This window comes from Mixophyes fleayi, chromosome 8 (assembly GCF_038048845.1).
Source record: "Mixophyes fleayi isolate aMixFle1 chromosome 8, aMixFle1.hap1, whole genome shotgun sequence".
Classification (NCBI taxonomy): domain Eukaryota; kingdom Metazoa; phylum Chordata; class Amphibia; order Anura; family Limnodynastidae; genus Mixophyes; species Mixophyes fleayi.
In genome coordinates this window covers 84977365-85005291 of record NC_134409.1, presented here as the reverse complement: position 1 = coordinate 85005291, position 27927 = coordinate 84977365, and positions in this window count along the sequence as shown.

Genomic DNA, 27927 nt, shown 5'->3' with positions numbered 1-27927 from the left:
ATTATGCGTATAGAACGCTACGGCGTGGAGAAGCATATCCAGCTGCAACACGTGGCAATAACAGGTTTTACACATTTACACGCATTCACACGAACATACACATTTGTCATTAGTACACAATAATTGTAGTTGCAACACATAGTTATTTATGTCGAAATGTAGCAATATTTACGGTTAATATTATAAGTTATATACATGTTAGTGAAATCAAAGTTTCAGGTTACAGGAAACATGTCATGTTTGGTATCATTTTAATCCTCTATTTATCCGCAGTTGTCCGGTTCATTCGCCGAAGGGATCGCACATTGCATACTCTAGTTAGCGATGATAGGGAATAAATGTTTAAAATGATATTGTCTATGTAATGTAAATAGACTAGTTTAAACTGGATTCTTGGCGGGAAAATCGGAGTGCATCTCCTGGAGAGCTGACACCCACCTTTGGATATTTTCATTTGAACTGGCCTATGACCTGCATTACACTGGACCCTCCTGAATCCAAAAGACCGGTGTAAGAGTTGCAATGTTCGAAAGATTGCCAGAGAGAAGATTCTTGAAGTTTGAAGGACCTATAGAAGCAAGCCACATCATCTGCATTGTTTTACTGTATTCACTGACTGTATATAAGCAGGGGCTCTGGACCCAGTGGACAGTCTACTTGACCACAGCCTTCAGACCTGAATGACTGTACACTGGATCCAGGGCTCCTGCGATAAGTAATAGCTATTATTATTATTATTATTATTCTAATTTGTTATTCTGCTACTTTTGGCTGTTAAATCACATTGTGCTTTGGAACCACATTACAGCAATCGACAATTGTTATTGGATAGCAACTAGACGTGCATAACAATTTGGGGGGGCTCGCTGCGGAGGTTACACTACCGGACGATACGCAAGGTCTACGGATTTCGGATCCTCAAAAAAAGGGTGGAGACGTGTCATATACGGGTAAGTACGCAATGTGTTCAAAACCTGTTTATCATTCTGTGTTGTAAAACCGAATGTCCATTTTTGCATAATCTAAGGAGCGCTAACTTGAATCTAGGGACTAGAAAGAAAACTGTTTCTTTTTATTGTCAGTTTGCGTTTTAAATGTATTGCATTGCATAGCGTATGTGTACTTCCTGCATTGCGTATTTGTACTTCCGGTGTTGTTGCTGTAAGGAACTCCCAAGCCAGTACAATGAAACTCGGGGACTACTCTGAAGGCCCGGTGTTCGCTGGAGCCCCTAGTGGTGGGGACAGACTTGGCTGCGGGCCGACCGAGGGTCGAGTAACGTATACTGACTTTAAGGAGAACCCAGGAGAGGAGTGATTAGCAGACAGTAGTGAGCAGGAGAACCAAGGTAAGAGGTCACAGGCACAGGTACGAAATCCAGGGACAAGCAAAAAGGTCAGGTGCACTAGCAAAGGAGCAGAATCCGGTAATCAGGCAAATGGTCAGGGTCAGAAGCGAAGGTTCAATGGTCCAGGAACAAGCAAAGGTCACACGGGAAGTCAATCAAAGGTAACAATCACCAAGCAGAGAGAGAACAAGCAGGCAGCAGAACTGAGGACAGGACGCTATAACCGGCAATGAGGCAGCAGTCCTCATTGCCTTAAATGCAGCCAAGAGCCAATCAAAACCTGCCCCTAACAGAGCCACACTTGCAGGCTAATTGCCAGACAGTAAAAGGCCAATCAGGGGTTAGCCCTGAACTCCCCACCTGCAGGCTAATGCCTGCTAATTCAGCCACAGGCTGAATCTGACAGTTTGCCCCTAGTGCGCAGGCGCGCCTGGCTGCCAAGACGCGATGCTGAGGGGACGTCCGGCCGTTGCCTTTGCTGGAGGAAAGTGACGTCCCGGTCGTCATGGTGACGGGCAGACAGGAAGCGAGCCGCGGCGGCTGTGAGTACCGCCGCGGCTCGTGACAGTTGCCACGTGTTTAAACAATCGAGTTCATAGTCTGTTATATATGCATAGTATATTCACTTGTTAAAACCTCTGAAATGTTATTACTGTTGTTGGGGAAATTGATTTTCTGCGCAGAAAAGATGTATATTGTGTGATTTTGTGATTTAGATACACCAAGGATTGATTTATTGTTGTATAGAGATAGAGAGCATCGGTTGCTGTCTGACGAGGCAGGCTGCACAACTGGTGAACGATATACTAGGGAGGTATACTGGTGTCAAAAATAAGGGAAGTTTTCGCAAGCGCGCCAATAGTAATCGCAGCGTTTACTGCTAATTAGTATCTTTAAGCCGTGCGATCTGACCGCACAGTAAGGCCGTGATTATGACTTGGGAGAGCAGCTGGAGAAATTATATTGGCAAGGTTGGTTGATTGATTTAACCAGTGCTACCAGTGATAATAGACTCAACAGATTTGTTGGAGAGACAGGGTATCGAGGAGCTGATATCCCTGTGGTTCACGTTGATATTTCTTTGTTAGGGGTTCCTTGTTTGGTACGAGAAGAAGTGAGTGGACGCAGCTTGAGCAATTCGTCCAAGGCCGTTAAAGATCTCTAGCGGTAAATTGCGTGTGGCAGAGTGTTGAAAGAATTTGCTGGAGAGATAGGGTATTGAGGAGCTGATATCCCTGTGGTCCGCTTAGAGATTTCTGGTGCAACATGGGTGCTAAGTATACTGTATAGATGGTCAATGTTCTGCCTAAGGAAGGGCCGATTTGGTTGGGCGAGATTTCTTATGTTTAAGAAATATGTTGCATACGCAACGGCGTATTGCGACAAATAGATCAAGATGACCAAGGATTGTGTTAGGCCTTTCCCAAAGATAGGTAGTTTCGATTCAGAGGTACCGAATAATGTTAGAGATAAGGTATGGTTGATTAAATCAACAAAAGTGAGAATGGAACATGGTGACTGTTTAAAATTGTGGCAACTGGAAGGGTACACGTGGCAAAGCAGCACATGCACAGCGGAAGTAGGCGTTGCAAAAAGTGCGCACACAGCGGAAGCAGCAGTTGAGAAGCACTGAGAACTGCGCCCCTGCCGCCGTATGTGGTAGGGGGCGTAAGTAGAGACGTTGCCAAAAATGCTAATACTTAAATGAGCAAATTATATTCTGTTTTAAGTCAACTATAGTATCTGAGGAAGACGATGAGCCCACTGTAATTTCATTTGCCATTGCCCATGCTATTAACATGCTAGAAGTACAACGCAAATATGGAAAGGGAACGGTCCCACCGGCAGGGGCAGCGGCTGAGATAGGTGAGAGTAGTGGGGTAACCACTAGGAGAGAGAACATCCAAGGTACTGAAACAGCAGTTTCTGTGATTAATCCTGAATGTAGTGAACCAGTTGGTGCTTATCCTGTCCACATAATAGCAGTTCCTAATGGGAAAGCGGATAAAGATGTTATAGTTCCCATAAGGAATGTAGCAATGCATTGTCCTTGGACTAGATCTGAACTACATTCTATTATGACTGATTTGCCAGATCCTAGAAAAGAGTTGGCCAGATGTCAGAAATTCATCAAAGACTTCGGAAATGCGCACAAGCCAACTAATAAAGACTGGCATGTGGTGTTAAGGGCTTTCCTTCCTTCTAATAGAGATGTACAAAAGTTTATTAAGGATTGTATATTGGAGAAGGACAAAACCTTAACAGATGAGAATAACCAAGAAAATATTACTAGAATTACCTCACAGTTGGCCAACTATTTTCCTGTATTAGTGAATTGGAGCAAAATTTTCACTATCAAACAAAAGGATAGTGAAACTGCAACGGATTACTTTGCTATAGCTCTGTCAGCAATGACACAGTTCACTGGGATATCTGACATAAGAGAGGATCCACATCACAGGGAGTTGGCTGTGTCACGAACTCAGAGGATTGCTTACTAGTTTTGGCACTACTCACCAAAGAGGCGCGGAGTCTAACGTGTTCCAGGTCTTCACCAGGAACCCCCGCAAGGAAGTATGGTCTTAGCTGCGGGAACACGCAGGTCGCGGTCCTCAGAGGGAGCAAACAGTGAAGCAGAGATGGAAGCGGTGTCAGGCAGGCCGGGTCAGAACCGAGAGATCAGGAGATGCCACAGGGAGAATCCAAATCCGTAGTCAGGGGCTAGCTGGGTCGAGTATCAGAAGCGCAGAAGAGAATGGTCAAAAACAAGCTGAGGTCAATTCACAGGGAGCACAGAATAGGGATAGTCAGGAACAAGCCGGGTAATACACTGGAGTCAGGAAGAATATAACAGGAACGCTGGAGCTAGGATGGGACCTAATACTCTGGCACTCATTATGTGCCAGAGTCAGCCTTTTATACAGGGAGACAGGGGGCAGGACTGCCTACGGCGGTGGTGACGCTGAACACCCCCGCCTAGCAACCGGCCGTCTAATATCGGAAGCAGGCGCCCGTCCCTGTGCGGAGGATGAGACACAGGGAGGGCGCGTGACAGGCTGTAACGGTATTAATGGGTGTCTCAGAGAAAATTTAAAGACAAGAGTACAAACCTCATTACCTAATTGGAGAGGCATCACAGTACATTCTCTTAGGGAGTCTGCTGTGGAACATAATTATATTATATTTTTATTTTATTATAATTATAATTATATTTTTAGGTAGAGAGAAGAGTGATAGGTTGATGACGGTAAGTATACAAGCTTTAGAGGCACTGCACACTCGACCACCAGCTTACAACTCACATAAAAGTAGACATAGGGTAGTGAAGTGTTTCAACTGCAATGAAGAAGGACATATCGTGAAAGATTTTAGAAAGGAAAGAGATAGGACACCTAGAGGGGGATCAAATAGATACCCACAAAGGAGAAACACATGTAGGGTAGAAGACTCACAGCTACCCACACATGTAATAGCAGCAAATGCGGTGCGGGAAAGTGATAGTCAACGCTAGGGATCAGGTCATATCTGTAGACTACAGCCAGTTAGGTTAACTGAGAGTCTGAGGGAAGAACCTACAATGATAGTTGACATAGCTGGTAGGAAACAAACTTTTCTTGTAGATACAGGGGCGGCCAGATCAGTGATAACCTCTCCTTTCAATCTACAGGTCACTAGCAAAACTGTTCCAGCTATGGGGGTAACGGGGAGAGTGTTACATTACCCTTTGACTAAACCTGCAGAAGTTACTATCGGGCCTTTGCATACCAAGCATTTATTTCTCCTAGCTGCAGCAGCTCCTACTAACTTACTGGGAAGGGACTTGTTATGTAAAATGGGATGTGTCATATACTGTACCCTAGATGGTGTATTCCTAGACATACCATAAAAGGTTGCACATGAGGTACAGGACATATTGAACACCCCACAAAGGTTAATGTTACACTCTACCATTATAGCACAAAGTCCATCTAAGGTATAGGGAATGTTGCTGGAAATACCAGGTTCCCTATGGACCAAAGATGGACAGGACAATGGATTGATAGCAAATGTAGCTCCTGTGATGGTAAATCTAAAAAGTGGTAGGATAGCTCCAAAAATCCCACAGTATCCATTGAAACCGGAGGTGGAATTAGGGGTGCATCCTGTTCTTGAGAGGCTGTTGCAACAAAGGATCTAATTCGTATATCCAGCACAGCTAATAGTTCCATTTTCCCTGTGAAGAAGAGTGGGGGGAGGGGCTATAGATTAGTCCAGGACTGAAGGGGAATTAATAATATTGTTGAGAGCCAATTCCCCGTAGTGCCCAATCCAGCTGTCATCCTCATGCAGATTCCCCCGTCTGCTAGTCACTTTACTGTCATTGACCTCTGTTCTGCCTTCTTCACCCTGACTGCCAATACCTTTTTGCATTCTCCTATAGGGGGGTGCAATACACATGGGCCAGACTTCCCCAGGGGTTTATTGACAGCTCTAGTATTTTCTCCCATGCCTTATATGACTGTTTACAATCCTTCCAACCAAGCAATGGGACTGTTCTGATTAAATATGTGGACGATTTGTTGTTGTGCTCTGATTCGTTTATGTCATATATACATGATACTAAATTGTTGTTACTTCATCTCTCGCAAACAGGACACAAGGTTGCAAAGGACAAGTTAAAGCCATGTCAGACTAAGGTTAAATATTTGGGACACTGTCTCATCCAAGGGCTAAGACACTTGACAACGGACAGAATCGAGGCAATACAACACATGACTCTGCCGCAGAACCAGAAGCAAATCCGTACCTTCTTTGGATACTGTAGATCCCGGATCCCAAGTTTTTCTATTCTGGCGTTACCATCGCAGGAGTTAGTCTCTTCCTCAAAACCCGAACGTGTTATACACACAGAGGAATCAGAGCAAGCATTCTTTAATCTTAAAGACAGTCTGACTAGAGCACCTGCATTGGGAATACCTGATTATGGAATGCCCTTTTGAGTTATACTGTACGGAAGCTGATGGTTGTGCAGCAGGTGTCCTCACTCAGAAACATGGTGACGCTAACAGACCGGTAGCATACTACAGTGCACAATTGGACACTGTGGCAAGATCACTCCCAACATGTCTAAGAAGTGTAGCAGCAACTGCTCTTATGGTAAGTAAGAGCAAGGACATAGTATTAGGACATGATTCAACTGTCTATACACCTCATGCGACACCCCCTTAGAAAATGTAGATTTTACATTTTATACAGATGGAATTGTCATAGACAGACTGAGACGGGAGAACTATGCACTGGTTATGCTGTTGTAGATGATCAGGATGTTGTAGAAGCTGGATCTCTTGGTCCATCTCACTTGTTCCAAGTGGCCGAACTAGTAGCATTAAGGAAAGCGTGTGAGTTGGGAGAGGGTAAGTCAGCTAATATATATAGTGACTCTAGGTACGCCTTCGGGGTAGTGCATGACTTCGGGCCCTTTGGCGTCTTAGAAACTTTAAAACAGCAGCAGGCACACCAGTAGCACACTCACTACACATAAAAGGACTTGAAGTGTAACAATGAAGTGACTGTGCAATATCTCATAAAAATGAGGAGACAGCTAAAACAACAACAGCAATACAGTTACCCAAGACAGTAGCCATCATAAAGTGTGAAGCCCACACATCTGGAGAAGACCCGGTGTCATTGGGCAATAACAGGACGGACAAAACTGCTAAATGGGCAGCAGGGCAATCTGTAACTGTATCGGCAGAGACAATAATGGTTTTTCAGATATTAGACACTCAAGAGTTTAATTGAAATGCAAGATTTGTGTTCCCTACAGGAAAAGGTGGTCTGGAAGGCAATGGGATGTGGTCAAGAGTCGTCGGGACTCTGGAGAGATGGAGAAGGTAGGCCCATGGCTCTGAGAGCATATTACCCAGGCCTGGCTGAGGCAGCACATGGTCTGACTCATCTGGGTAAAAAAGGTATGTGCAAATTGGTGAGAGCATACTGGTGTGCTCCTGGCTTTTCTAATCAAGCCGGTAAGAAAGCAATGTCCTGTCTAACTTGTTTGAGGAAAAATGTTGGGAAGACAATACCAACTGAGCCATCCCATATCCCTCCTACAGACGGACCTTTTCAGGTAATACAAATTGACTATATCCATTTACCACCTTGCAGGAATTTCAAATATGTGTTAGTGTGTACTGATGTGTTTTCCAGCTGGGTAGAGGCATATCCAGCAGCCACTAATACTGCTGTGTTCACTGCAAAGAAAATTGTTCAGGAATTTGTGTGTAGATACGGTATCCCTATAATCATTGAAAGTGATTGGGGTACCCACTTTACTGGTGATATCTTCCACAACATGTGTAAGCTCATTGGAATCAGTAGCAGACTTTACACCCCTTACCGACCACAAGCCAGTGGTAAGGTGGAAAGAGTAAACGGTACCATTAAGAACAAGCTGAGTAAGATAATGGCTGAAACTGGGTTGGCGTGGCCAGAAGCTTTGCCACTAGTCCTCCATTGCATCCGAACCACTCCCAGACCTCCTCTTAATCTGTTCACCTTTGAGATACTTTTTGGCTGACAACCTCATTTAATCGTAAGTCCACAAGACGACTTGAAGTGTAACAATGAAGTGACTGTGCAATATCTCATAAAAATGAGCAGACAGCTAAAACGACAGCAACAAAAACGAAAAATGCTGTCACCTGGTATGCCAGAAATGAACTGTCATGATGTTAAACCTGGGGAATATGTTATGATCCGCAATTTCTTAAGCTCAGGTTGTTTAACAGACCTTTGGGAAGGCCCATACTAAGTGTTGCTGACCAGTACCACATCTCTGCAGGTCGCAGAAAGAGATACTTGGGTCCATTCCACTCGCTGCAGGAAAGTCAGTAGCCCAGAGAAAGTAAGAGATAAAACTGAGACCAACGACACTGATCTGTCACTCGTAAACCTGTTCCGGGAGACCTAAAGCCTACAGTCAAGACACCTGAGCAAAGGACGTTGCCCAGATTATCCTCCCAGCAATGGAGTGGCGATTTTTGTTTTTCTTCTGTTCCCGGATTTTTCTTGTTTTCATTTTTTATAGGACTCCCTATTTTTGTGAAGGATAATGGATGACAGAGGCAGGATCTGGTAGTGATACTGATGAAATGGAGTTGGAAGGAAGGTTGATAGAACGAACACAGTGCAGCCCATTATAAAGCTTGGTCCAGGGGTTATGAAAAGGTCTGCTAGCTCTGGAACTCGGAGACAGTGTGAGGGGCTATTGTCTGATAAATATTGTATTTGTAAGAACTGTGACTCCCTAGTTGAAGAGAAATGCATCCAGCGATGTCAGTCCAATAGTAATCTGGACATGTGCGGGCATCCTCTGGAGGATAATCACTCCCTAGTGGGTAAGGTCCTAAACCAAACTGAGTGCTGGGTGTGCTCTCATGTACCTCAGGGACAGCATAACATAGGACTTTTGCCATTCCCACTAAATATCTCTGAGGTCCTCGAATTAAGGGGAGGGAGATCCATAGAAGAGAAGTACAATAACACTAGGTCCCCTAGTCTGAAGCTTCGCCAATACTCCTTAGACCGGTCTTTACTGTGTCTAAATATCTCACATGTAAAAAGATTGGAGAATTGGGAAGCTGACCTACCAGATCAGACAATGGCCCGCCACACTCATTTTGAAGGGAGACTTGCAAAGTCACCAATAGGCAGAAATGTTGATGGGCATCATAGACTAGGGCGCATCAACAGACATAAGAAAGTACTCGTTAGGAGGTTTCCTCAGAGTTATTGTCAGGATATAATCCATGCTGAAACTTGTCTTGAACAGATGGAGACAATGGGTATGGGAAGTTTTGTCAAGACGCTGTGCAATATTATCAACAATTACCTTATGCCCTCCCAGATGATGCCCTCCCAGATGATGTGTACTATGTTTGTGGAAGAAAGGCTTATTCCTGGTTAGCTCCGTGTTCCAAGGGTTTGTGTTTCTTAGGTAAACTGGTTCCTGAAATCATGGCTATTACACATGAGGAAATGGTTGGTATTCATAAGACTACATCCCCACCATACATACACACACAGTATGACCATTGTGGCAAAAGAAATATGATTACTGGTGAAGAACCCATAGCTACAAAATTGATTAGTGGAACCACTTTTTTTCAGGTTATGGTAGCATTAGATCCCATCAGGATCGCTCGGTGAACTTTAAATTTTAGATATATACAGGATCTAGCTAAATTAATAGACAATATCACCGAGATGTATGATGACACTTTCAGGTATACGGGAAGAGAGCTACAAGCTTATAAAATTGAGTTGGTGCAACATAGACTGGTATTGAATTATCTAACATCTATTACTGGTGGATACTGTGTGACATTGGCCACCCAGTTTGGTGTCAAATGTTGCACGTACATCCCCAATAATACTGATGACCCCAAGGAAGTCATAGACCAGAAGATGGAAGAAATTCTGCAACTGAAATGGGAATTTCGAAGGAACCATAATTCTTCATTATATGAGATTGGAGAAAAGGTGGCAGGATGGTTCTCATGGTTGAACCCTGTAAAATGGTTTTCTGGTCTAGGAGAGTGGGTACAGGAAATGGTTGCTAGCATAGGTAAGCTCGTTCTCCTTATACTTGGTGTTATCTTAGTAATTGGCTTATGTGTCAGATGTGTTCCTACTGTGTGGAAGTGTGGAAAGCAGTCTACTGAAGTAAACACTAAAAATGAGACTGAAATGGTGGTGAGGAATACGGAAATCATGATCTGTGAAGTAATACATTACAATCCTGACATCGAGAATATGATTAGGTGATAGTTTCTTACACTATCAAAGGGTGGAGCTGTCAAAGTCAGCTAATTGAACAAAGTCATTTCAATTAATATCTAACAACTTGATCGTCTTTGTCTGAAAATGATGCATATAGCACGCTACGGCGTGGAGAAGCGCATCCAGCTGCAACATGTAGCAATAACAGGTTTTACACATTTACACGCATTCACATGAACATACGCATTTGTCATTAGTACACAATAAAATAAAATAGTTGCAACACATAGTTATTTATGTCAAAATGTAGCAATATTTACGGTTAATATAAGTTATATACATGTTAGTGAAATCAAAGGTTCAGGTTACAGGAAACGTCATGTTTAGTATCATTTTAATCCCCTATTTATCCGCAGTTGTCCGGTTCATTCGCCGAAGGGATCGCACATTGCATACAATGTTAGCAATGATAGGGAATAAATGCTAGTTTAAACTGGATTCTTGGCGGGAAAATCGGAGTGCATCTCCTGGAGAGCTGACCCCCCACCTTTGGATATTTTTGTTTGAACTGGCCTATGACCTGCATTACACTGGACCCTCCTGAAGCCTGGACCTATAGAAGCAAGCCACATCATCTGCATTGTTTTACTGTATTCACTGACTATATATAAGCAGGGGATCTGGACCCAGTGGACAGTCTACTTGACCACAGCCTTCAGACCTGAATGACTGTACACTGGATCCAGGGTGCCTGCGATAAGTAACGGCTGTACTTATTTTATTCTGATTTAATATTCTGCTACTTTTGGCTATTAAATCACATTGTGCTTTGGAACCACATTACGGCAATCGACAATCGTTATTGGATAGCTACTAGACGTGCATAACAGAGTCATGAACTGTCAGGGTTAGGATAAATGGTAGCCTCCTCATAGAGTTGTTTGTATGCCCCACCAAACAAATATGTCTAAATAATAGATGCATGCATGAATCTTGTAAAAGCGGAGTTTGTTCAAAAAGAAATAAAGCCGATGCACGGGCTAAATCGCTGTGTCGGCAGTCACTTCCGGGATGTGATGTCACAAATGATGTCACATATCCCAACGTACGTTTCACCAATAGCTTTCAACCCCAACTCCTTTTTCTTCTCTATCTTGAGTTTATTGTGTATCCATTGCTGTAATATAAGTTTGCGTCCCACAGCTCCTAGTATTAACAATAGCTTTTCATCCACGCTGGGAATGTTAGGTTGGTTGGCTAGGTGTCTGAGGATCGCCCATGTGGTGTGCTAGGGAATGTTATGCCCAAAGTGTTAATACTATATCTAGTTAAGGTGTCTCAGAATAGGTGAATATATGGGTATTACAAAAGAATAAAACAAAGAAGAAAGGTCACACAAATTGAAGGAGTAAGAACACCCTTATTGTATGAAAATATATATTTGATAGTTCTAATATTCCTTAAATCCAGGGGTGCATCATGAACCTATATAAAATATTTAAAAGAGAAAAAAAAGAGAGGTTGTTTGAAATTGATGCACAACTTGCTCCTAATTTATCAGTTAGATAATGATATTGGATTGTGTTGAATTCTGAAATTCTAAAACATAACTTTTGTTAAGAACTATAAAAATATCATAAAATAAAATTCAGCGAAATATGACAAATATATAAGTGAATTGAGTGGTAATCATGTAATGTTAAAATAACCGGATGCACCTATTCATCTCTAATAAATATTTGACCTCTACTAATAGGGTAAATAGATTAATATATAGCTCTCTGTATATCCATGGTGATCATATTCCCTTTAATCCTTCCTTAATATGATTTTCATTAGTGGTATTATGTGAATCACCATAATTCATATCTGAATACACATTCAAATGATTATCTCACACATTTATGTTTTTAATGTGCAAGAAATAGTTAATCAAATAAGTTAATATTATACATATTCTCCATGTTGTATCAATTCCTATCCCAAATGTATCCTGTTGCTAAACAAAATAGTTACATAAGATATTGTATCTATTTTATGTTAAACCAATAGCTGTAGTAATAATCCAATAGCTAGGTTGTTATATAGGCTAGATCTGCCGTGATAAAGCTTAATACCAGCGAAACGCGCGTCGGGATTATCACTCAATTCAATTCAAATGTAGCATGTATCCTCCAGCAGCCTCTTGCAGTCAGCACTCCAAAGTAATAATCTCAGTCTCTTTCAGAGTCTTACCCTCCCACAATATTACCACTACAGATTAGCAAAACAGTCATGGTATCTCCCAGCCTGAGTTACTGGCTCACACCAACCCTGTCCTAGTAGGGTTTCCTCCAGCGGCACCACGATGCCTGGTCCAGAGTCCTTTTCACAGATGTCTTGTACACCAGGATCCTCAAAAGTAGAATAACTCCCCTGGCATTCTCCTCTCCCTATATTATTTGCTGTATATCCAGGAAGTAGGGTCAAATGTCTCAAACCTCCCCCTTACAGAAGGGGTCTCCCAGTCAACACTTTAGCTGCTAGACATACTGTCCCTGTTACTTTGATTATACAATGGCATGGCTTGACTCAATTAGCGGTTTTGGCTGGATACACTACACATGGGGTTACAATAGTACATCAAGGATTGACACTGCACACTTACATGAAACAATAAGACTTTTGACACATTATATCAGCAGTGTAACACAATATAAGTCTGTGATACCTTTCGATACAATAACATTTATATTGATACATATTGATACATTTCCCCATGCTATTTCAGCAAATATATTATTGTGGAGGCACATTGTATATCATTTAGAAGTTCTAACCTCAGTCCCTCTCAGATTACCTGTTGACCTAGCTAATTAACATGGGCTGCCAACTAGTTAACTCAAACATTGTTCTTATTACAAACCAAAGCTCAGCTACACCTCATACAATAGACATTTGAGAAAACAGCGATTACCACAAATGAGTAGAACAGGTGAGTAGAGATCAGCGGAATCCAAATATGCAACAAACGATGAGCCACAGCTTACCACAAGGATGTGGAATAAATCAGCAGTAGTCAGCGGTGCGTGCAGAGTAGATAGCGGGCGTTGATCACAGCGATTACCACATATGAATGGAACAGGTGAGCAGAGATCAGTGGAGTCCAGGTATGCAGCAAACGATGAGCCACAGCTTACCACAGGGATATGAAACGAATCAGCAGTAGTCAGTGATGCATGCAGAGTAGGTAGCGGCATAGATAATGGCCAATAGCTGACTCATAGAACAGCGCTGAGTGTGATTCGGAAATGTCTCATCAAATACCATACAACATGGATAATTAAAATAGCAATTTATTTGACATGTGCATAACATTTGACACATTAACTTATAAATGACCAGCTGATCACATATTAAAACTCTTACAAATAGCTCTGAAATGCCGGCATTGATTGTAGTCTCACAAGGAGTGATTAGATAATTGATGGCCAATAGCTGACTCCAAGAGACTCTAAGATGATAATGTCTCGGATGCTCACTAATGAGCTAATAATAATAGAATGCTAGCTTCATGAATCTGTGGAGCAGTTGTGTCCGCTAGAACAAATAAGCTCAAAATAATCAATCAATGTTTTATGGTATTTTTGTGTTTGTTATTTGAGACTCCACGGGTCTTTCAGCAGCGGGTGTGATTTGGCTGTCTCTCTATTAAGAAGATAATTTAGGTGGTGATTGGAGATCTGTTTTCATTGCGCCAGGTATTATGTTGTTTGTTTTCTGTCTGAAATTAGTGCATTAGGGCTGCAGGAAATATGATCTTCAAAAACTATGAAGAAAGACTACATAGGAGGAGAATGTTTTTAGAGCAGGATGTTTTAATTTCTCACACTGACATACCTATGAGAAATTCAAATATACATCATTGCTTTTCAAAATTAGAGCACTTGCTTAAAGCGGAGACAAGGCACTGGTGGGACAGTGTAAGTCTACAAAAGTATATAGATGCCAAAATAGTTCCCCGAGGTTTGAGGCTATTTAAGACTTTTGTATTTTCTGAGGATGTTGATCTATTAGAGCAGTGGAATCAAACGCCAGAGATCTCTTCCCTCTCACTCATGAAAATTTTGGTTAAATACAGAGAAAAGAAACTTAAACAGATTGAAAGTGAAATTGATGATATCAAAGCTGAACTAGATGATATATTTAAAGATGACGAATTATTTGAGGAAAAAGATCGAATTACAAATAAAAGAGTTCAAGACTTTGAGAACGAGATAATCAATGTTAAAACAAAGAAACTGATTAGAGATAAGGAGGACTATAGGTTGGACAGAGTTAGAAGCTTTCGTGGCTTTAGAAGTGAAAATACTGCAACCCAGTATAAACATCACCCCCAGAAGTTTAATACTAGAGCACGCAATAGATCTAGAACTTCTACCTCACATATATCAAAATCACGTGAATTCAAGGGAAATTTTAGAAACACTGCAAAATCACATGAATATAAGGGACAATATAGGAAAGACAATGGATATACAGAAGGGAGGGAATTCACTCCCAGGACTAGACCAACTAAGGATGCATCCTCAAAAGATACTAACTTGGGGGCTAGACCCAAAAGATTTAGAAATGTCTCTCCGGATCAACATCCATCGGAGGATGTTTTTTTGGGGAAACGTCAGAATGTAGAGGAGAGGAATTTTTTTCATCCCAACCCCTATCAGACATTAAGAGAAAAGACGCCCAAACGATTAAGAGATGCAGCAGAGGCAAGAGAGGAGGGAGAAGATCAGGACAGAAGGACAGGGATGAGGTAAATCCGAAGGGAATTTACAATCTCTCCTCTAGAGAACTATCCAATGCCGAGATATCTCTATTATCTAAGGGTCTACATTTTGCCCCCTCAACAGCACCAAATATATTTGAGTTGTTTGTTGAATTGAACCGCTACACCCATACTCTTTGTAGAAAGAAATTCTTTGCTAACAAAGCATTTAGAAAGAGAGATATTGATTGTAACCCTATCGTGCTAGATAGTCAAGATGATGAGTGTTTGCAGATGTTAGAAGAACTCAGAAGGGAGAACTCCGAATTAGAGCCATTGGAAATTACTCAAATTTATAACCATTCTAATGTGACTAAAAAACATTTATCTTATGATAAATTCAAACGCAAATCGGAATTTTTTCCTACGTCACATAAAGGCCCCTATGTGGATTACTTTAATCCTGTTACTCTACAAGATTTTAAAGAACTATGTGACAAACCATCAGTCAAATATTCCAATCTCAGTTATCATGAGAAACAAGCATTAAAAGACCTGAGTAAGGATCCTTCCATTGTGATTAGGGCAGCTGATAAAGGTGGGGGTGTTGTGGTGCAGGATTTGGATGACTACAAAAAAGAAGCTTATAGGCAAGTCACAAATACTGACTTTTATGTGAATCTTAAATACAACCCGACCTTAGAATTTCAGAAAGATCTTAGAACACTATTAGATGGGGCTCTAGAAGATGGAGTTCTGACTAAGGATGAATTGAACTTCCTTTTTCCTGTACACCCTGTTACGGCCATTTACTTCCATCTACCAAAATTGCATAAAAATCCTATTGTTCCTCCAGGACGACCGATAATATCGGGAATAGGATCATTAACCTCATCACTTTCTTTTTATGTTGAAACCTTCTTGCAGCCTAGGGTGGTAAAGTTAAAATCGTATATTCATGATTCCACCCATCTACTGAATATGTTGAAGAAACTTGAATGAAAGGATGAATACGCCTTCCTTACTTTAGATGTGGAGGCATTATATAGCCATATACCACACCTTAGGGGCATTGAAGTGATGGAACATCTTTTAGCGTGTGACCCTACGGTCAATGTGAAATTGGGACGGTTTATCGTTGATTCTATCCAATTCATCCTGTCCCACAACTATTTTCTGTTTGAGCATTTCTATCTTCAAACCATGGGTACGGCCATGGGGACCAGGTTCGCGCCGAGCTACGCCAACCTATACATGGGCGCGTTTGAGGACGCCTATGTGTGGGGAGGTGAGTTTGGTGCGGACTTGGTCCTCTATGGCCGTTATATCGATGACCTTTTCATTGTTTGGAGGGGAGGAGAGTCACGGGCACTGTCCTTTGTATCGGCTCTAAACACAAACAATTATAATCTTAAGTTTGTGAGTAGATATCACCCAACAACTATGGATTTTTTAGATTTACAACTGACAGTTATTGGTGGCAAAATAGAGACCTCCACATATAAGAAAAAAGTGGACGTTGCCAGCTATCTGCATTTTAAAAGCTCGCACTATAACAAGTGGAAACAAAATATTCCTAAAGGTCAGCTGATGTGTCTTAAAAGGAATTGTTCCTCCCCGACCAAGTTTGATGCACAGGCAAGAGATATGTTGAATGATTTTACGAAGAAGGGATATCCCAAAGATCTTCTTGATAGGGCATTGGATGAAGTCAGAAGACTGGATAGGGAGGTGCTCCTCAAGGGGAAGGGCCCTAATCAGCAAGTTGGTTGTGGGATTAGACAAGAAGATCCATTAGCCTGCATCGCTTTCATTTCAAAATATAATAATGAATCGGGAACAATCAAGAGAATTATTAAGAAAAATTATAGTATTCTCCAACAAGATAGTTCACTTAGGAAATTATTACCTAAGAATCCTACAGTGATCTTTAAAAGGAATATCAACTTGAAAAATATACTTGCTCTGAGTTTTATTAAGGGTACAAATAAAAAGATGGTACAATCAACAAATATTTCCAATTGGATCCCGACACGTTTAGAGGGTTGTTTTAGATGTGGGCTTAAAAAATGTACTACGTGTCTATTTATGAATAATAAGTCAACAGAATTCAGTTGTGGGGACAAGAGATATAAGGTCAGAGGTTTGATAAACTGTACTACTTGTTTTGTCATATATATACTCAAATGCAGCTGTGATTTAATTTATGTGGGTAGAACCACAAGAGCCCTTAAAGTTAGATTTATGGAACATCGAAGAAACATTTTAAATCGTAAAAATAATCACAGTGTCTCACGTCATTTTGATTTAGTGCACAATGGTAGGGATGAAGGTCTCACGGTTTGTGGGGTTGAGCATATTCCACAAACTGCAAGAGGGGGGGACCGATTCAAATGATTGTGTACACAAGAGTTTTTTTGGATACATCAGCTGAATGCCCTAAGTCCTGTTGGATTAAATGAAGCCCTAGAGTTGAACGATGTTCTGTCATAACAACAATCCATCAACAGATGGTTTAGAGTATCATCATCATTTTTTCTCCTTTTTCTCCTTTCTCTCCCTTTTTCTCCCTCTTTCTCCCTTTTTCATTATTGTAGAGGCACGATACATTAGTGCTTCATAGTTGTATACAATCAGCTATCTTTATACACTATTGGTTGATGACCGAATCTATTGGTCACATACATGGATTTGATGGTACATTATTTTTCAATCATTTATGAGAGCGAGACCTCATTTTATTATATTATATTTTATTTTGTTTTATGTCATTTATTATTATTATGGATTTATTTGTTTTTATTTTATTTCATTTTATTTTATTGATAGATACAATAGAAATAGCCTCAACATATGCTATTGTTTTAAAATATCCTGTTTTTTGAGTAGGATATGGTTTACACATCATACATTTCTCATTGTCAGTGTGAGATATTTGATAAGTGTCCCCTATGTGGTCTTGTCCTAAATTAGAAGATTGATTATTCCCGTTCACGGGTTTATCATATATTCATGGATATTAATGTGTTAATTTATATGTATGTAAATATGTTTATATATGTATATATATATATTTTTAGAATCTATAAATTGTCTATGTGCTTTTTTACATATATGTGTTATAGTGGTTAGATTGTTAATGTAGTGATTAAAGGCTTTTTGCCCCTTCCTTTTGTGTCTATGGGTTTGTATTTTTATTAAGAATCACGATGTTTGTAGCTATATATAAATTAAGCTGATTATTCATTCCATTCCTCAGAATTTTATTTATTCAAGTGAATTAGATTTAGATGTGACTGTTAGTGGGGCTGGTTAAAATGGGACTGCTAATTTATTTTATTTTGTAGTCAGAATGTAGTATTCACACTGGATTGAATAACTTGTGATCACCAGTCGACTAATTAATTAACTGGATGGTATTTAAGGAGAACCTGTAGAAAAACCACTCAGTCCCTCTGATGAAATCACCAATTTCACCAACGCGTTCACGTGACCAGCTGAACTAATCCATTCTGAGAAGTGGAGTTGGAGTCGTGCGCTGTCAGTCACTACTGCTCGAGCTGTTTATATCTGGCATTTGCATTTGGATGAGTCATCATACACCAATCATACATCAGTTCGTTTGGTGGTATTACTATTTCCTATGAGGAGGTTATTCGAGCAGTGATTGTCCGGAGGTGAATTATTACCAGTGGAATTAGGACCGAATTCGTGGACACTCTTCAAAAACGGTATTGTTATTGCTTGATTGCCACATACCGGATGAAGTTACTTATTGCCACATGTAGAGATTTATCTATCTATATTCTGGAGACCTAACATTGGGTTTGAATGAATAGAGATTTGATTGTTATCTTCCACTGGTGTTTTGAGAGTCAGACACATTGTATTAACCTTTTCACACAAGAGTTTCATCATTATATATCCTGGAGACTATTACGATCTGTCTGTATGACTGAATATTTTTGACATATCGAAACATCTTGTGGATTGATTATTTTGAGTTTATTTGCACTAGCAGACACACCTGCTCCACAGATTCATGAAGCTAGCGTTCTATTATTATTAGCTCATTAGTGAGCATCCGAGACATTATCATCTTAGAGTCTCTTGGAGTCAGCTATTGGCCATCAATTATCTAATCACTCCTTGTGAGACTATAATCAATGCCGGCATTTCAGAGCTATTTGTAAGAGTTTTAATATGTGATCAGCTGGTCATTTATAAGTTAATGTGTCAAATGTTATGCACATGTCAAATAAATTGTTATTTTAATTATCCATGTTGTATGGTATTTGATGAGACATTTCCAAATCACACTCAGCGCAGTTTTATGGTATTTTAGCGGCATAGATAATAACTAAGAATGTGCACTGGCCACTTTTTGCGTTTTGGGTTCTGATTACCTTCAGGTTTTGGGTTCGAATGGGTTTTGCCAAAACACCCCCCTCAACGTTTTGGGTTTTGGGTTCTGATTTTTTTTTAAAAAAGCATAAAAACGGCTAACTTTGTTTTTTTTCACTCCTACGCTATTATTAACCACTCATTTCCAGTCTATTCTGAACACCTCACACTTTACAATATTGTTTTTAGGCCAAAAGGTTGCACCGAGGTAGCTGGATGACTAAGCTAAGAGACACAAGTGGGCGGCACAAACACGTGGCCCATCTAGGAGTGGCACTGCAGTGGCAGACAGGATGGCAGTATGAAAAACTAGGCCCCAAAGAGCACATAATGGCAAAAAAAGAGGTGCAAGATGGAATTGTCCTTGGGCCCTCCCACCCACCCTTACGTTGGGGAAATAGGACATGCGCACTTTAACAAACCAATCATTTCAGCGACAGGGCCTACAAAACTGTGGCTGAAATGATTGGTTCATTTGGACCCCCACAAAACGAGCTGGCAAAGAAAAAAAAGAGGTGCAAGATGGAATTGTCCTTGGGCCCTCCCATCCACCCTTATGTTGCGGAAAAAGGACATGCACACTTTAACAAACCAATCTTTTCAGCGACAGGGCCTACAAAACTGTGGCTGAAATGATTGGTTCATTTGGACCCCCACAAAACGAGCTGGCAAAGAAAAAAAAGAGGTGCAAGATGGAATTGTCCTTGGGCCCTCCCATCCACCCTTATGTTGCGGAAAAAGGACATGCACACTTTAACAAACCAATCATTTCAGCGACAGGGCCTACCAAACTACTGTGGCTGAAATGATTGGTTTGTTTGGGCCTCCACACAAAAAAAGCAATTAATCTCTCCCTGTACAAACTAAACTGGCTCTACTGAGGCAAGATGTCGTCCTCATCCTCTGATTCCTCGCACCCTTCAGTGAGTACTTCCTCATCCTCACACATTATCAATTCGTCCCCGCTGGACTCCACAATCACAGGTCTCTCTGTAGTCTCTGGAGGCCATTGCTGGTCTTCATTGAAGAATTGATAATTCATTTTGATGAACATCATCTTCTCAACATTTTGCGGAAGCAACCTCCTTCGCCGCTCACTGACCAGGTTCCCCGCTGCACTAAAAACTCTTTTGGAGTACACACTGGAGGGAACACAACTCAGGTAAAATAGAGCCAGATTGTAAAGGGGCTTCCAAACTGCCTTTTTTTCCTGCCAGTACAAGTAAGGACTGTCTGACATTTCTACGTGGATGCTGTCACCAAAGTAATCCTCCACCATTTTTTCAATGGTGACAACATCTAATGCACCGACAGTAGACATGTCAGCAATCGTTGGCAGGTCCTTCAGTCCGGACCAGATGTTCTCAGCATCCCCGCCAGCGGGTCGTTTAGGAAATCTCAGCTGTTTCCTCTCAGCCACAGGTGTGGAAGAAAATGAAGGAGGAGCTGTTGCCATGTCACGGTCCTCTTCAGATGACAATCTCCTGATCAGCAGGTCTTTGCACCGCTGTAGACTTGTGTCCGCCTGAAACAGAGACACAACATACGCTTTAAACCGAGGATCGAGCACGGTGGCCAGAATGTATTCCTATTCCTAGTACTATCTCCGATCCAGATCGAGGATAAAATTGACAAGGAGGGTGATGCTGGTGTGGATGCAACGGCACCAAGGGATTTAGGTGTCCCTGGACTGCTGACGGTCCTAGCCACAGTTCCTGAACTAAACACAGAATTATGAAGGGTCTTCAGGTGACGTAGAAAGGAGGATGTCCCTAGGTGGCCAAGATCCTTACCCCTGCTTATTGCAGCTTTACATAAGCTACATATGGTAATACAATTGTCCGGATTGGGATAGAAATAATTCCAGACCGAAGAGGTGGATTTTTTGGTCTTCTGCCCAGGCATGACGATGGGCTTTTTCATCCCATGGACAACAACTGTTTCCCCCCCTGGTGCCTCATTTAAGAAAACCACATCAGCATCCTCCTCTTCAAGTTCTTCCTCAGCGCCAGCTACATCAATATCCTCCTCCTGGTGAACAACATTGACACCTTCATTATCCAAATCTGTAACTGCACTGTGGGTGATCCTTCCAGCATATGCAGAGGGCGTGCTGCAAATGGTGGAAGGAGCCACCTCTTCCCATACAGTGATGGGAAGGTCAGGCTTCGCAACCACCAACACCCTTGGACTCGCCTTGGGGATTTGTGATGCCATGTCTTTAGAAGGCAGAGTTGTTTGCTGTGTTGTTGATGACAGCTTAACTCTCTTAAATTTTTTAGAGGGGGGGAGGAGGAGGGCTTAGATCGTTGTGTGAAGCTGAACCACTAGTCATGAACACGGGCCAGGACCTAAGCCGTCCCTTGCTACTCCGTGTCGTAAATGGCATATTGGCAAGTTTACGTTTCTCCTCAGATGATTTTATTTTCTTTCTTTTGATCCTTTTAGTGACCTTTGGCTTTTTGGATTTTACATGCCCTCTACTATGACATTGGGCATCAGCCTTGGCAGACGACGTTGATGGCATTTCATCGTCTATGTCATGACTAGTGGCAGCAGCTTCAGCATTAGGAGGAAGTGGTTCTTGATCTTTCCCTACTTTATCCTCCAAATTTTTGTTCTCCATTATATGCAGCACAAGAGAGCGTACCCCTAAACCACACACACTCGGCAAAGGCTTTAAAAATTATATGCGGCACAGGAAAGTACTGGACTGGAGTTATACAGCACTACCACTGGACTTATACGGCAGGATCAGTGAAGTTATACAGCAGTACCACTGGACTTATACGGCAGGATCAGTGGAGTTATACAGCACTACCACTGGACTTATACGGCAGGATCAGTGGAGTTATACAGGACTACCACTGGACTTATACAGCAGGATCAATGGAGTTATACAGCACTACCATTGGACTTATACGGCAGGATCAGTGGAGTTATACAGCACTACTACTGGACTTATACGGGAGGATCAGTGGAGTTATACAGCAGTACCACTGGACTTATACGGCAGGATCAGTGGAGTTATACAGCAGTACCACTGGACTTATACGGCAGGATCAGTGGAGTTATACAGCACTACCACTGGACTTATACGGCAGTATCAATGGAGTTATACAGCAGTACCACTGGACTTATACGGCAGGATCAGTGGAGTTATACAGCACTACCACTGGACTTATACGGCAGGATCAGTGGAGTTATACAGCACTACCACTCGACTTATACAGCAGGATCAGTGGACTTATACAGCAGCACAGCACAGGACAGCACCACTGGATTTAAATGGCTGTACCACTGGACTGGACACAGGACATCACCACTGGAATTATGGCAACACCACCACTGGACTGAGCAGGACAGAGCACAGGACAGCACCACTGGACTCAGCAGGACAGCACCACTGGACTCAGCAGGACAGAGCACAGGACAACACCACTAGACTCTGCAGGGCAGAGCACAGGACAGCACCACTGGAATGAGCAGGACAGAGGACACCACTAACACACCCTCCCTCTTCCCTGATCAATGCCAGAGTGAAGATGGCGGCGGCAATCTGGGACTAATATGAATCCGGATCTCGCGAGATCCGATGGCGGGATGATGACGTTTTGCCTCGTTTTGAGTTCTGCGTCGGGCGGGAATACCCGAGCAGTGCTCAGATCAGGCTCGGATCGGCACTGTTCGGGGGTGTTCGGATTTCGAGAATCCGAGCCAACTCATCCCTAATAATAACGGGAAGAGGAAGCTGAAGCAGACCAGGTGTAGACTTGAAGAACCAGCATTGAATAGGTGACAGGAGGAGCCTTATAAAGGGGAACTGACCAATGGCTGAACTGACTAAAAACACAGGTAAAGTAGACACAGGTGAAAACCGTGGCTGACAGTCTGCACCATGAAAAGGTTTAAAGTGAGAGTCAGAGGCTAGGGTGGAAAACCCAGGGAGCAGAGTGTGACATATATAGTTGTTTGTCATATTTCGCTGAATTTTATTTTATGATGTTTTTATAGTTATTAATAAAAATTATGTTTTAGAATTTGAGAATTCAACACAATCCAATATCATTATCTAATTGATAAATTAGGAGCAAGCTGTGTATCAATTTCAAACAACCTCTTGGTTTTTCTCTTTTGAATGTGTGGGTATTCCCAGAAACAATGGTATAAATCAGCATCTCTAGAATTACATTTTGGGCACTTGCCATTACAGGAAAGGCTGATAATATGCCTCGACTTTGGGGATAGAATAGAGTTACCCAAAAACTGGGAGTTTCCTTTCCAAAGGCCAGAGATTTCAGTATCATGGTGGAGTAAGAGCCATGGAGTATAAGGGAATCTAAGGGTTTAAGTAGGTCATGTGGAGTTAGGGAAGAAAGAAAGGATCGTAAATAATGAATAGCTTGGAAAACAGCAATTTTATGTTGAGTGAGAAGTTGTTATTTAGCCATGGCTTCTCCATATGTGAAAGGTTTCTGATTTTTGCCCAGCTGGAGAACGGTTGTAATGCCTCCCCGTTTTAAAAGTCCAGGTCACCCACTAGAGGAAGGAACAGTGAGTATGTATGAGATAATCTTAGACTTCTTCTGGTTCATTCCCAAGCTCTACACGTGGAAAGTATCAGAAGATTGTCAATGCCATGACTCAGGGCCCTCTTAATAACATTATGGGCCCCCCGTGCAAAGCAGTGCACCGGGGCCCCTATATATATATATATATATATATATATATATATATATATATATATCACTTTCTTTCAGCCATCAGCGTCCCTTTAAATAAAAAATAAAAAAAAAACCTTAACTTACCTTTTAATCGGCTTATTCTCCTTCACTTTTCTTCAGTCACTTCTGCTGCCTGCTGAATGCTGTTTTCTCGCGGGGGACTCTTCCTTGCTGTGCTTCGCAATGGATGTTGGGCGTGATGATGTCATGCCCGACATGCACTGCGAACGCCGCACGGAGGAGGAGACCAGGGAGGGAGCCGGATTGCCAGCTGACCACAAGATAAGTATTTCCTTTCTTTTTTGGGGGGGGGGCAAGATTTATTTTTTTTGCAGCGCTGCCTAGACGGGCCCCCTGGGCTGCAGGGTCCCTGGGCACCTGCCCAATGGGAGAGACGGCACTGCCATGACTGCGTAGTCTCAGGGCCATCTTAACAACATTTGGGCCCCCGGGCAAAGCAGTGCACCGGGGCCCCTAGATATAGATATAGATATAGATATATAGATGTATACAGATACAGATATAGATATAGATATATAGAGATAGAGATAGATAGATGTACTTGTTCAGTGACCCTTGTAGGGTTTTTTGCAGGTTTTTTTCTTTTGCAGGATTATTTATTCTCATTAAGAGCCATGCCTATGGGGCCCCCTTGCCCATGGGGCCCCCGGGCAGCTGCCCATCGTGCCCAATGGAAAAGATGGCCCTGCGTAGTCTGTCTAAAGGAGTATGAATCACATAGCTAAGGGACAGTGGGGCACATAATTGAGCTTCTAATAAGGTGTCAGAGTATAGGATTTGGCTTTGGATCCAATCTTTAATGTGTCGTAAATGAGAGGCAATGTTATTATAATTAAGATTGGACAGATTGATACCACCCCTTTTGGTTAATTGTTGCAACTTAAAGAGACTGATTCTTGCCCTTTTTGAATGCCACACAAAGCGTGTGATACTAGTATTCTCTTCCTGCAGATCTACCTTCTTTAAAAGAAGGGGAGTCATCTGCATGATGTACATTACTTTAGGGAAGTAAGACATTTTTATAAAATTGCAATGGCCCAAAAGGTTGCTGTTCACGTCTTGTCACATGTGGAGCTCATCTTATATGGTTGATGATAGGTTTGACATTGTAAGCATAAAGATGAGAGGGATGGGAAGAAAGAGCTATAATGTGATATATTTAGGATCCCAGTGTAAAAGCAAAAACTTATTGTGAATACAGAAACCTGATTTTGAGTATTAGTGGTATAGCCTGTTTCGGATTCAAAATAAAAAGGAGTATGTCATCTGCAAAGACAACTAGTTTGACCTGTTGATTGTCTATTGTGATATCATGGAAATCTCTTGACAAAAACAGATGTCATAGTAATGGATCTAAGGTTTAATGGAAGAGGAGTGGAGAAAGGAGGCATCCCTGTCTCATTCCTCTGCCCAAGGCGAAAGAGGTTGAGTTAACTTTATTCAATGTGGCATGCCCATGAGGGTTACTATATATGGAACATATACATTTCCGGAATATTGGACCAACATGTTGAAATTTGAGGAGTCTAGTCATATGAGGCCAGGCTATCTTGTCAAATACCTTTTTGGCATCGACATTTACTATTTTATTATCGTTGTGCTTGTATTGGTGGGCGGCTAGAAGTGTCATATGCCACAACAGCCGTGTGTACACTTCTAACAGATTGGCTATGTTTAAGAGAGCCTATCTGGGCAGGAAAGATTAGATGAGGCAAAATTGTTAGTAGCCTTTTTGCCATTAGTTTTGCTGGAGCTTGATAGCCTAATTAAGGAGATCTGTAAGAGCTTACCAATACCGGATCCCAACCAGGCTTCAGAAGAAAATGATTCTAGCCTCATTGAATTGCTGTGGTGTTTCACCAGAAGAGAATATGATTGTGCAGAACCGTCAGCGTGGGAACAAGTTTCTCTATCATAGCCTTATAATATTCTGCTCCGAAGCCGTCAGGTGGGGATATTTACCATTAGGCAGCGTTTCTGACTTCTTGTTCTGTGATCGGTTCATCTAAAGCAAGTCGCTCCTCTGGTCAGAGCTTGAGAAGACCTGCTTCTTGTAAGATTCAAATACCTTCTTCTTTGTTGCATAACAAATGGCTATCGGATCAGAGAGCCGTGTGTTTGTCATTTCTAAGAGTAAGACCCAAGTTTGAGCTTTGGAACCTTTCACTAGGTTCGCTAGTAGCCTGCCCAATTTATTCCCCACCTATGAAATGTGTTTCTTTAAAAATGGTATTGTTTTTGGGCCTATCTGTAATAAATAGATCATAAATTTGTTTGGCTTGAAGGTATTTGGTTTTATTCAGAGCAATGTCAAGATGTTTATATTGCCTGTAAACTGTCACGAGCCGCGGCGGCTCCAGGCACCATCGCGACTCTCTGCCGCAGCATCCCGGGCCGTCATCATGATGACCAGGACGTCACTTCCGGTTTGTCCTGGCCGTTGTCAAGGCAAAGGTCAGGACGCTCTCAGTCTGTAGCATCCAGGACAGCCGGGCGCATTCGCAAATTAAGAAATAGCCTCAGGTGGCTAATCATCCCTCCTGTGGCCAAACATTTTCATTGGTCCATACTAGTATTTAAGGCAGGAAGGGGCAAAGCCTCCCTGCCGGTTATAGTCCCTGCTACCCTGCATACTTCTCCTGCTCTGTTGTTGCTCCTGTTTTTTCTATTATTGCTGCTGACCCCTTGCCTAAATACTGACACCGTTGTTTTTCCTGTGACCCCTGACCTCTTGCCTGGATACTGATGCCTCTTATTTGCCTATGACCCTGACCCAATGCTTGGATACTCATGCTGTCGTATTGCCTGTGACCTGTTTGACCCCTGGCCTGGACCTAGACGCTACTGTATTGCCGGTGACCCTCAAAACCTTTGCCGGGATCTTCACTCCACCTCTGTGTGAACACCTGCGCTACGTTCTCAGGTTATCAGCTCCTACTACTAGAGTACAAGACCTGTGGGCATCAGAGTACCTGTGAGCGCATCTAGCTCTACGGGAAAAGCGGTTCCTATAGGCGAAGACCTCTGAAGCTAGGAGTTGATACCTGGGGCGTGAGCCGTAACATAAACTGCAGTTAATACGGAGCTGAGTTCTAAAAGTTTAATGGTGAATTTCTTATTATGTTGGTGTATATAAAAGATAATATGGTCCCGTAGTATGGTCTTGCATGTGTCCCAAAACAAGGTGGCATTGCCTATATGTTCTAGATTATCATCCACAAAGTTGTTCCAGGAATGTTTAAGGTGTTGGAGAAATATTTCAGACTGGCTGAGATAGCCTGGAAATCTCCAATTACGGGTGAAATGCCTAGGTGTGTTGAGTTTTACGGTTATAAGCGAGTCATGGTGATTTCTTTAATGAGAGCATATTCAATTTTAGGGAACAGGTGTTGGGAAAATAAGAACAGATAAGTATGGGAGCGTGTACCATGAGGGTGGGAGTAAATGGAGTAATCCTTTTGTATGGAGTTCAGGAGACACCAGGGGTCCACTAAGCAAGACTCGTAGTAAGGAGGGTAATACCATTTCATGTGTTGGCGTAACGTAGGTAACTAACCTTAATCTATCCATGAACGGATCGCCAACAGTGTTGAAGTCTCCTCCAACAATCAAGTTCTGCATCTCCACAGCTCAGAATATTTTGTAACATAGCTGCAAAGAAGGAAGAGAAGAGTGATTCGGAGCATATCAATTTATCACAGTGTATCTTGTGTTGTCCATAGAGTCATCTACTATGACATATCTGCCCTCAGGATCTATACATTTATGGTGAATAGTGTAGAGGAGTGTTTTAATGTTTAAAATAGCTGTCTTTTTTTGTTGACATACCGGGCAGAGATGCATTCCCCTATCCAAGAGTCTTGAAACATTCGCCTATCAGTTGTTTCCCAATGGGTTTCTTGAAGGAACACAATGTATGG